The 10,856-nt window shown below is 37.5% G+C and overlaps 1 protein-coding gene across 10 annotated transcripts in view; it reads left to right on the forward strand.

Moving 5' to 3' along the window:
- LOC110464274 (nephrin-like) overlaps positions 1 to 10,856 on the forward strand; it is a 376,492-nt gene that overhangs the window by 19,154 nt on the left and 346,482 nt on the right. For 9 of the 10 annotated variants that reach the window (XM_021519388.1, XM_021519399.1, XM_021519401.1 and 6 more), the window contains exon 2: positions 10,096 to 10,222. The gene's annotated coding sequence lies outside the window, so the exon portion shown is untranslated. Of the gene's footprint in view, positions 1 to 8,908; positions 9,049 to 10,095; positions 10,223 to 10,856 lie in introns of those variants that run through there. The other variant, XM_021519389.1, reaches the window with a different exon arrangement.

Below are 10,856 nucleotides of genomic sequence, written 5' to 3' on the forward strand. Positions count from 1 at the left end.
TACATACTGTTAGTTGTAGCTAGCATGGACTCGTTCACCCTGAAATTTCAAAATGTACTATTCCAACCTTTGAATTGGAAGAGTTCAAATGTGTCTTCAGGGGTGAAAGAGTTAACTGATCTTTGTACCTGCTGTTTAGAGATCATGCAGATACTGGTAGAGCACCAAGTCAGTCTTGAGGTGTGGATAGTGTAGAGTTCAGATACTGGTAGGGCACCCAGTCAGTATTGAGGTGTGGATGGGGGAGAGTTCAGGTACTGGGAGAGCACCCAGTCAGTAATGACTCTGTGTAAGGTTATACTACCTTGCTGTAATGGCTCTGTCTAAGGTTAATGGCAGAGTAATCGACAACAGATTGTTAAACTAGATCTGGGGATTTTTAGATTAAAAGAAAAATCTCCAGATGAATCGCATTTATTCCAAAAAAAAAGCGAAAATTTGCTAAAACTGAAAGAAATGTCTAACTGCAGGTGTTGAGAAAAGATATAGCTGAAATTAACGGATTTGTGAATCTATTGTGTGGAGAGAATTTGTCATGTTTGACCATTCATACTGTACATACTGTTAGTTGTAGCTAGCATTGACTCATTCACCCTGAAATTTCATAATGAACTATTCCAACCTTTGAATTGGAAGAGTTCAAATGTATCTTCAGGGGTGAAAGAGTTAACTGATCTTTGTACCTACTGTTGGGAGATCATGCAGATACTGGTAGAGCCCCCAGTTAGTCTTGAGGTGTGGATAGGGTAGAGTTCAGATACAGGTAGAGCCCCCAGTTAGTCTTGAGGTGGGGATGGTGTAGAGTTTAAATACTGGTAGGGCAGCCAGTCCGGCTTGAGGTGTGGATGTTGTAGAGTTCAAGTTCTGGTAGGGCAGCCAGTCCGGCTTGAGGTGTGGATGTTGTAGAGTTCAAGTACCGGTAGGGCAGCCAGTCAGGCTTGAGGTGTGGATGGAGTAGAGTTCAGATACCGGTAGAGTACCCAGTCAGTCTTGGGGTGGGGATGGTGTAGAGTTTGGGTACTGGTAGGGCACCCTGTCAGTATTGAGGAGTGGTTGGTGTAGAATTCAGATACTGGGAGTGCTCCCAGTCAGTCTTGAGGCGTGGATGGTGTAGAGTGCAGATACTGGTAGAGCGCCCAGTCAGTCTTGAGGCGTGGATGGTGTAGAGGTCAGATACTAGTAGACCACCCAGTCAGTCTTGTGGGGTGGATGGTGTAGAGATCAGATACTGGGAGAGCACCCAGTCAGACTTGAGGGGTGGATGGCGTAGAGTTCAGATACAGGTAGAGCCCCCAGTCAGTCCTGAGGTGTGGATGGTTACTACCTTACTGTAATGACTCTGTGTAAGGTTAATGGCAGAGAAATCGACAACAGATTGTTAAACTAGATCTGGAGATTTTTAGATTAAAAGAAAAATCTCCAGATGAATCGCATTTATTCCAAAAAAAAAGCGAAAATTTGCTAAAACTGAAAGAAATGTCTAACTGCAGGTGTTGAGAAAAGATATAGCTGAAATTAACGGATTTGTGAATCTATTGTGTGGAGAGAATTTGTCATGTTTGACCATTCATACTGTACATACTGTTAGTTGTAGCTAGCATGGACTCGTTCACCCTGAAATTTCATAATGAACTATTCCAACCTTTGAATTGGAAGAGTTCAAATGTGTCTTCAGGGGGGAAAGAGTTAACTGATCTTTGTACCTGCTGTTTACAGATCATGCAGATACTGGTAGAGCGCCCAGTCAGTCTTGAGGCGTGGATGGTGTAGAGTTTAGATAATGGTAGAGCACCCAGTCCGTCTTGAGGGGGGGATGGGGGTGAGGTCAAATTCATACATTATGGAAATTCTAAAATACTGCTTTTTTCCCCCTTGATTTTAATGTACGAGTTTGATCTGGTGGTTAAATGAGTGCATCATTCTATAATTGGGACAATTAAAAGTTCATCTGGGTTTGCAGCAAATGAATATATTTAAGTCAGTCTTGAGGTGTCGATGGTGTAGAGTTCAGGTACTGGGAGAGCACCCAGTCAGTCTTGGGGTGTGGATGGGGGAGAGTTTGAGTACTGGTAGGGCAGCCCGGCAGTCTGGAGGTGTGGATGGTGTAGAGTTCAGATACTGGTAGAGCACCCAGTTAGTCTTGAGGTGTGGATGGTGTAGAGTTTGAGTACTGGTAGGGCAGCCAGTCAGTCTTGAGGTGTGGATGGTGTAGAGTTCAAATTCATACATTATGGAAATTCTAAAATACTGGTTTTTTTCCCCCTTGATTTTAATGTACGAGTTTGATCTTGTGGTTAAATGAGTGCATCATTCTATAATTGGGACAATTAAAAGTTCATCTGGGTTTGCAGCAAATGAATATATTTATTGGGTCATTTAGATAATTTAAAGCCACTATACACAAAATATAATATGTTAAACGATGAAACACTGAAAACACTGCAAATACTTATAGGAATATTTCAGCAAGTCACTCTACATTTTAATCATTAGCTAATGCAACACAGAATACCTGTATGTGTTTCTATGCATGACAATTACAGATGCGATAGACACACATACAAATATACAGACGACTGAAATTCTATTTTCATAACTCAAACTAAATTACTTTTCTGACTTGAAGTATCTGGGGAAGTGTAACACTCCGACAATACTGTACTTTTGATTTACAGAAGTCACCTCATACTTAATGTTACAAATTGGAATGATTTGTGCCATTTGATGTAGCGTACGTACTTAAACTTCCATTACAGACTCACACCTGTAACATTGACCTATTGAGTTCCTGTACATTACTGGTTAACTGGTAAATTACTAACATCTTCACTGCTTAATGTGATAAATATCATAATTTGAAACATGATGTTCTGGTTTTGAATAAATTTTGTTAGTTTTAGAAAAGTGTTGAACTTGTGAAATGTTATTAAAGAATTTGATTTGTGGGTCCAAATATAGTCCCATATTTTAAGTGTTTTTTTTTTTTATCAATTTCAAGAGTTTTGTTTTGAAAGAGTAAAATCTGTTACTGTTGATTGTTTAACAAGATAGTTAGGAAAATGTAAATGTTTCAATTCTTTGTGCCGACAACACTTCACAATTCATTACAGCAGTAATAAACATCTGCTGATGACATTTATCTGATGATGTTTCATAAAATAAAAGTTTTGAACAAATGTATGTTTGAAACATGAAACATTTAATTTCCGTATGATCATATCCAAATGCTTCCCTCAGTTTTTTGATTCGATAAATTATTTGATAAGTCATATTCTGAATTTTTACAATTTTAATTCATTAATGGGTAAAGTTGTTAAATCAAGGATTTTTAAGTTGAAGTGAGTTGATATTTGATGTTAAATAGTGAGATTGATTGGGTAATGTCTTTAAATGTCAGGTGGTTATATAAGGATGGAACAGTTACGATACCATTATAAATGTCACAAAAAATGCATTTCATTCTTAAAACAATACAGACAATATTATTTTGTCTTTCTTTGTGGCCTCATTCGCTTAAAATGTAATTAAAAAAGACCTCCTCTACCTAGTGACAGAACAGCCATTTTTACGAAAACAAGATTGTGTTTTCTATGGTTACCAGTTTCGTCAGGCAGTGACCGTCGGTCAGAAACCAATGGGGGATTTTTTATCATAATTTGAATTTGACATCATCTCCTGACTGATCCCAGATTACCAAGAGTGACGGTAAGAACCAAACAGATAGCGATCAGAAACCATCCGTGTTCTATTGTTCTTGCTGTCATTGAATTATAGCAACACATTGGGTTTGTAGCTTTATCTAAGATCTGTACATAGGATATATAAACGTTACACGCTTCATAAATAATATATAACATTACACAAAACAGGTCTACATTTAGGTCAGTTATGGACTATGCATATGTACTACAGCTATATTCTGTCTTTTCGTATGGCAGAGTTATCTGCTCTTGCGAGCAGGATTACGTCGTTTTCTCAAAAAGTTATGACGTTACTCTCACAAACAAAAAGACAGAATATAGGGTCACACAACTACACTTGTTAATGCTCCTCCTCTGTGTGCTTTGCATAACTTTTTGTGATTTTGACCTTTAACCTTGACCTCTATGACCTTACTTTAGTTGCATCCCTGTCTTACAAATTTTTGGTTGAATAATACTTTTTCTGGATAGGTAAATTTTAGAACTATATTTAATTAAACCTTGTCATAAAACTAACATAAATCATCTAAAAATAATTTAATCAATATTTTCTTTACCAGATTGGGTAAAAAATGTCTAAATGCCATTTGGAATGGGACCGAATTCCTGCAACAAGTAAATAGACGGGGAAAAAATCTGGTAAATATTGTACATTCAAGTCACATGCAAACTTCATAGACATGTGTTAAAAAGAGAATTTGGGGCATTAAAAAAGCAATAAAGATCGGTTGTGTATCTTCATTTGAATAAACCCCTTTGAAGGTTTCAGGGTTATAAGTGTAAACAGTTTGAAGTGTGGCCTGTTTCTTTCTGGTGAAATATCTATTATGTCCTATTCAAACATTGCGTAGGCTGAATTTGTAAATATGGTACTATTGAAGTATAGGTTTATTGTGTTGTCGTGATGTCAACTTTGAAGTAACGAGTGTTTACCTGGATGGGAATTTGCAGGTGTAGATGTATTGCATTTAATTAGTTTGTGTTTGGATAAATCACACAGATGTTACATGTTCAGATGAATTCTTCCGCAGAGAATCTGGGTTAAATTCGTGATTTATATATACTCCGTGAGTTTGCAGTGCATTAACTGCAGCAATGCCAAATGTCCAGCCGTAGTTTGTAATTACCACGGCATGACAACGTGTTTCTCTAGGTATCCCAGTAACACTGCCTAAAATTATAACTAGGCATTGGAAACTTTGTTTCTGACTTGATAATAAGTTTGAAAAAGCATTTTTGAAAAAAAACCAGAAGAAAAATCCTCGCAGGACTTTTACGAAAATCAACAACAGTGCATATTCTCAGTGTAAAAATGCAGCAGCTGACCAATATGAACCTATAGTGAACCACTCATTCATTTGTGTAGAGCTCCAACCAATTGGGCCTTAGTTAAACTGCATTCACAGAACAGTTACGGCAAAAACAAATTTAAGGGGAGGTTACTCTTGTACAATAAAATCCAGTGGAACTCTAGTGTTTTACCTGCAGTGGGACAGGGAACCTTAACCAAGAAACAACTGGTGAGGACCAACATCAGTTACCTTTCTTCCTCTGAATGGTGTTTCCCTTCTGGCCCTAAGATCATGAAGCGATCTTGTGTCTAAATTTGACTTCAGTTTGGACTTAGCCAATCACAAATAACGTCATGAAAAGTGAACTTGTGAGGACAAACATCAGTTACCTTTCTTCCTCTGAATGGTGTTTCCCTTCTGGCCCTAAGATCATGAAGCGATCTTGTGTCTAAATTTGACTTCAGTTTGGACTTGGCCAATCACAAATAACGTCATGAAAAGTGACGTCATAAATGATTGGCTTAGCAAAAACTTCTAAGTCTAAGATCCTTTCATGATCCCAGTGCCAGGTAGCTGTGATCCTTGTCAGTATAATCTGACCAGTTCATGTTTCAGGCTACCTTGTGCAGGTTACAGTATCTATTTTTTTTAGTGAGGTGGCTCTCTCTCTCTCTCTCTATATATATCAGTTGGAATTCCCTTAAGTTCCTGAACTTAATTTCCTAAATAGTTGTGAAACTTGGGCTGGGTGATAGCTGTTTTTCGGCTGGAGTAATATCTGACTTTTAACTGTTTAACTCTTCCTCACATTGTATTGTTACAGAAACATGTTTACTTTTGTACTCTCCCTGTATTTCTATAGTGTTGTGTTGGTGTCGGTAAACTTGATATTTACTTCTCTAACGTGGCGGTGTGTCATTATATTTATACAACCATCAATATGAGGTAATTAGCAGGCATAATATACCTGGGAGTGTGTACCACTGTGATGATATAAGGGTGCTCTGAGTGCTGCTTTTGTAACCCAAAGAAATCAATATTTAAATGTTTGTTCTGATTGTTGAGGTGGGATGTAACAGAAACACGATGTATTTGATATTTATATGACAATAACAGAACTTACAAGAATATATAGAGAGCATATTATATCATTGAGACAATTTGAAAATCAAAAATTTCGTAATTCTGATTCACATCAAATATTACGTGAGGTGTTTGGATTGTAATTCACATATATATACTAGTGTTTACAAAACTTGAGTGTGTTTTTCTACTCTGTTTAGCGGATACGTTTATTTGTTAGCCCTTGTGAATGACCCGTCAATATGTCACATCAACACAATAAGGTCATACAGGGCCTTGCAGTGGTCTAACCTGCCCATTGACACAATAAGCTATGATAATGACGCTTACAGGTTGGCTGTATAGAAACTTTTCTTTTTAGAAGGGCCATGTGAGCTTATGCCGTACTGCAGTGTCCTTCATCTGTTGTCAATCGTTCGTCTATCTGTCATCTGTCCATCAACTTTTTCTTTTGAACGACTTATTCTGAAGAACTGCAGGACCTAGGGTCATGATATTTGGCCATTAGGTACCTCGGATAGAGTGCTATAAAGTTTCCTCATTAAAATGACNCAGGACCTAGGGTCATGATATTTGGCCAGTAGGTACCTCGGATAGAGTGCTATAAAGTTTCCTCATTAAAATGACCTACTTTCAAGCTCACTGGGGTCAAATATGTTAAAAGTTTCAAACAACAATAACCATTTGGACTAGAGTCATGATACTTGGGTATGTTATGTAGACCAGCAATGCAAATATTTTTCTCAATTACAGTAATGAGGTCAAAGGTCAACTATGTGCTAGTCAGGGGTCAAATGTCAACAAGGGTTAAAAGCTTAAACAATCTTCTTCTCAATTTCCATAAGACCCAGGGTCATGATATTTGGCCAGTAGGTACCTGGGATGGAGTGCTATAAGGTTTCCTTATTAAAATGACCTTGACCTATTTTCAACCTCACTGGGGTCAAATATGTTTAAAACTTCAAACAGCAATATCCTAAGAACCATTTGGACTAGTCATGATACTTGGGTATGTTAATATGTAGACCAGCTGTGTGAATTGTTTTCTTTAATACTGTAATGTGGTCAAAGGTCAACTTTAAGTGCAAGTCTGTTGTCAAAGGTCAATGTGTGTTAAAAGCTTTAAAATTATAATTTCCAATTCTAAACAACAATTTCTTCAGAACCGTTTAAGAGATGTTAAAATGTCTTGTGTGCTAGTTACCAAATTTGGTCTGACGTTACCTATATGTCAGTTTCATGTAACAAAAGAAGCAGGTGAGCGATACAGGCCTTGTTTAAAGTTGTATCAAATTATTTTTATGATTCTTGTTAGCGTTGATTGTAGCGTATGCATGCAGGATGTTAATGTGGGGAGAAACCGGCTAGAATACCCAGGGAAACCCAAGTAGTTGGACAGATGACCCATACCTATATACGTCAGATTAGGGAATCAAACCCCGGCCATCTTGATGAAAGATGAGTGCGCTATCCACTGCATCACCTGACCACCCTAAATAGCCTAACAGTTATGTACTTATATTCTAGGGGGGAAGGGAGAGACAGGAATCCTCGGAGAGAAGACAGAACATCTATTACAGGAAAAGTCCCCTATCTATAGAGCTTAATGTTTCTAAATGTAGCAATCAAGCATCATCTGTACAATCAGTAAGTTTGGAATCAGGGATTTAAAACTGCCTCAGCCTGATCCGTATTACATCCACGTACGATCAACGTTTATTATTGCCTCAGCCTGATTCGTATTACATCCACATACGATCAACGTTTATTACTGCTTCAGCCTGATCCGTATCACATCCACGTACGATCAATGTTTATTATTGCCACAGCCTGATCCGTATCACATCCACGTACGATCAACGTTTATTATTGCCTCAGCCTGATCCGTATTACATCCACGTACGATCAACGTTTATTATTGCCTCAGCCTGATCCGTATCACATCCACGTACGATCAACGTTTATTACTGCCTCAGCCTGATCCTTATTACATCCACGTACGATCAACGTTTATTACTGCCTCAGCCTGATCCGAATCACATCCACATACAATCAAAGTTTTATTGTTGCTTGGTGACATTTTTTTGAATCCATCAAAGGATTTGGCTTCTTCCTTGTCATTTCAAAGATTTATATCTGAAACCCTAATATCCTGTGTATTCACTCAAGGTTTTCATTATCTTCAAATCATTCAAAATACAAAACATTTCATATCTTTTCTGGAACAAATAAACATTTTAGTGATAGAATCATGTAGATCTTATGCCCAATTACAGGTAATTTAAACAGCTGTAAAAAAATGATCAAATCACCTTATTTTATTTTTTTTATTTCATTTTCATTTTATTTAAGATGTTATTATAGGAATAGAAACATACCTTTTTCCTTCCTAGAATTCGGTAATAAAATTCAATTGACTTTTTTTTTTATGTCTAAATTACACATTGCACAATCTGCACGGTAATTTGACGACTGGTTTTGTGAGGTGGATTTCTATGTACAGGTACACGAAGGTAATGGGTGGTAATGTTGCGTACGCTGAAGATTGTATCGTGTCAGGTTTGATAAAAGGTTGCCCACGTTCTTGATCATATCCTGGTATCGGATGATGTTGTTCTCATTGTTGAAATGAAATCCTGTAAGTTTAGAAATATTTAATTTCAATGCATAGGTAATTTTACATGATGCATTGAAGACACATAATCGTTTCTAAATTTTTCAAGTGGAAAACCACTATCTTTGTTGTGAACTGATGCTAAGGGAACATGCATTTGGTAAGCTATATACGAATCTCCAGTTTGATATTTTCCCGTATGATGATCTCTGTCTGACAAGGTAGACGGATCTCACTCAGTAAGCAGTGTGTCAATGTACGCCGTTGTTACTGTGCCTCCGCACAGGTTAGTGGTTCTAAGATCATCTGGAGCCGTATTTGTATGGAATATTGAAACTCCAGCAGGATTGAATCCAAAGTGAGTGTAATACAATCAGTGTCATAATAATAGGATGTAATCCTCCAGGCCGCTGTGAATTATTATTCGTTGTAAGTAACTAGTGGGGGGGGGATGTCTTATTGAAGTTGTCCTGCTCACTTTGACATCATTCTTACTGTACTGTTAGATGGGAATTAATTTCTGTCGCCAATGTAAAGTTGCCTTTTTTCTTCATGAACAAGAGGGTGAATCCAAGATGTGGTCAAATTTATCTTAAGATGTTGCTATTCCTAGAAGGTTTTATCAGATAATTATAAGAAGTACCAGATTCTGTCTGTATGTTTTCACCATTGTTAACATGTACAGAGCTACCTTCAGAGGTACAATGTCTGAGAAGTCAAGATTTGACAGTATTTCTGTTGCTAGGGAACATAACAATACAAACTAAACTGTTACTGTGGACACAACCTTCCCTGATTATACAAAAGTGTTTTTATTGAGATAACTGTATTTTGCATGCATTGGTAGATTTGAATTTAAATATATATTTCTGTCTGCATAGCAACCCGAGTGCTATATAAAGCTAGGGTTACTATAAGGATACAGAAAGTAATGGGATATTAGTTCATTTTCGAATAGACATACTTGTGTAAACTTTTACGACCTTTTGTAATTGAAAAAAAGTTGATGAATAGATCTGTTTCATCACAGTATGTAAAATAAGTTTCATCTCCCGAGTGTTTTTTGCTGAAGTAAGTTATGCCTGTTTGGAAATAAACTTAACTAGGGTATCAGTCATGAATATTAATGAGATGGCATCCATTGTTATTCTCTCCTCCGCTGACCTTTGTCACTAGAGGTCGGCCAGACAGGTGAGGAAACGGTAGGTAGACACACTGTGGTATTGGAATGTAAATAAAATGTGAGATGAAGTGTCTAGATTCAGTTGGTATCAAGGAAAAATACTGTTACACGAAACCGGTGTTATTTAAATTACCTAGACCGTTACCATGACTTATCAAATTTTATATACACAGCGATGGGTAGATGCATTTTATAAATGTTATTTGCCTTTGTGTTTTGCAGGTGTCAGGCTGACCTTGTTGGATGTTGGACATTTATCTGCATGAATAGTACGTGCACAGGTGTGAATTGATGGAAATATGTATTATCAGGTGTAAACAGCTGGATACCTGTATCGTCTAATTAACAGGTTGGTTGTTTTTACTGTTTTACAGGATTATGGGTTTTAAATGTGAAATGTGACACCAGAGTACTTGGTACAAGTTTTGTGTTGTGGTATTGACTCTGAGAGAATGATATTTCAAGGAAAAACCAAGTTTGTTTAGATTTAAAGAGGGCCACATTGAAACGTCATGACGTGGTCCTCACGGTAAGTATAACACCTGTCTCTGAGTCGCATCAGTTAAGCAAACTTAAGGGATGTGATTATAAAATCACCACCTAGTCGAATAGAATGAAGAATAGAGATGTAAATCCAGGGCTTGACAATAAGGGTAGCATGCGTTGTCTGTGGCTAGTGAAATCTCCAGCTGGACTAGTGGTTCTAAAACCTGTAAACCCGATTGATTAGTCCAAATTTTGTATATAACTTAACATGTTGAATAATATTGGATCAGTGGAATAAGCACATGAACCGGGAAAATTGGAAACTACTTGCCCAACTGATTATTCGCTCACCTGGTCCGAAGGACCAAGGTGAGCTTATGCCATACCGTGGCGTCCGTCGTCCGTCCGTCAGTCCGTCAACAATTTCTTTAAACGACTTCTTCTTCTTAACCACTGGTTGGAATTAAACTAAATTTGACTGGAAGCATCCCTAGGTG

The sequence above is a fragment of the Mizuhopecten yessoensis genome, unplaced genomic scaffold (assembly GCF_002113885.1).
Source record: "Mizuhopecten yessoensis strain PY_sf001 unplaced genomic scaffold, ASM211388v2 scaffold10979, whole genome shotgun sequence".
NCBI classification, from domain to species: domain Eukaryota; kingdom Metazoa; phylum Mollusca; class Bivalvia; order Pectinida; family Pectinidae; genus Mizuhopecten; species Mizuhopecten yessoensis.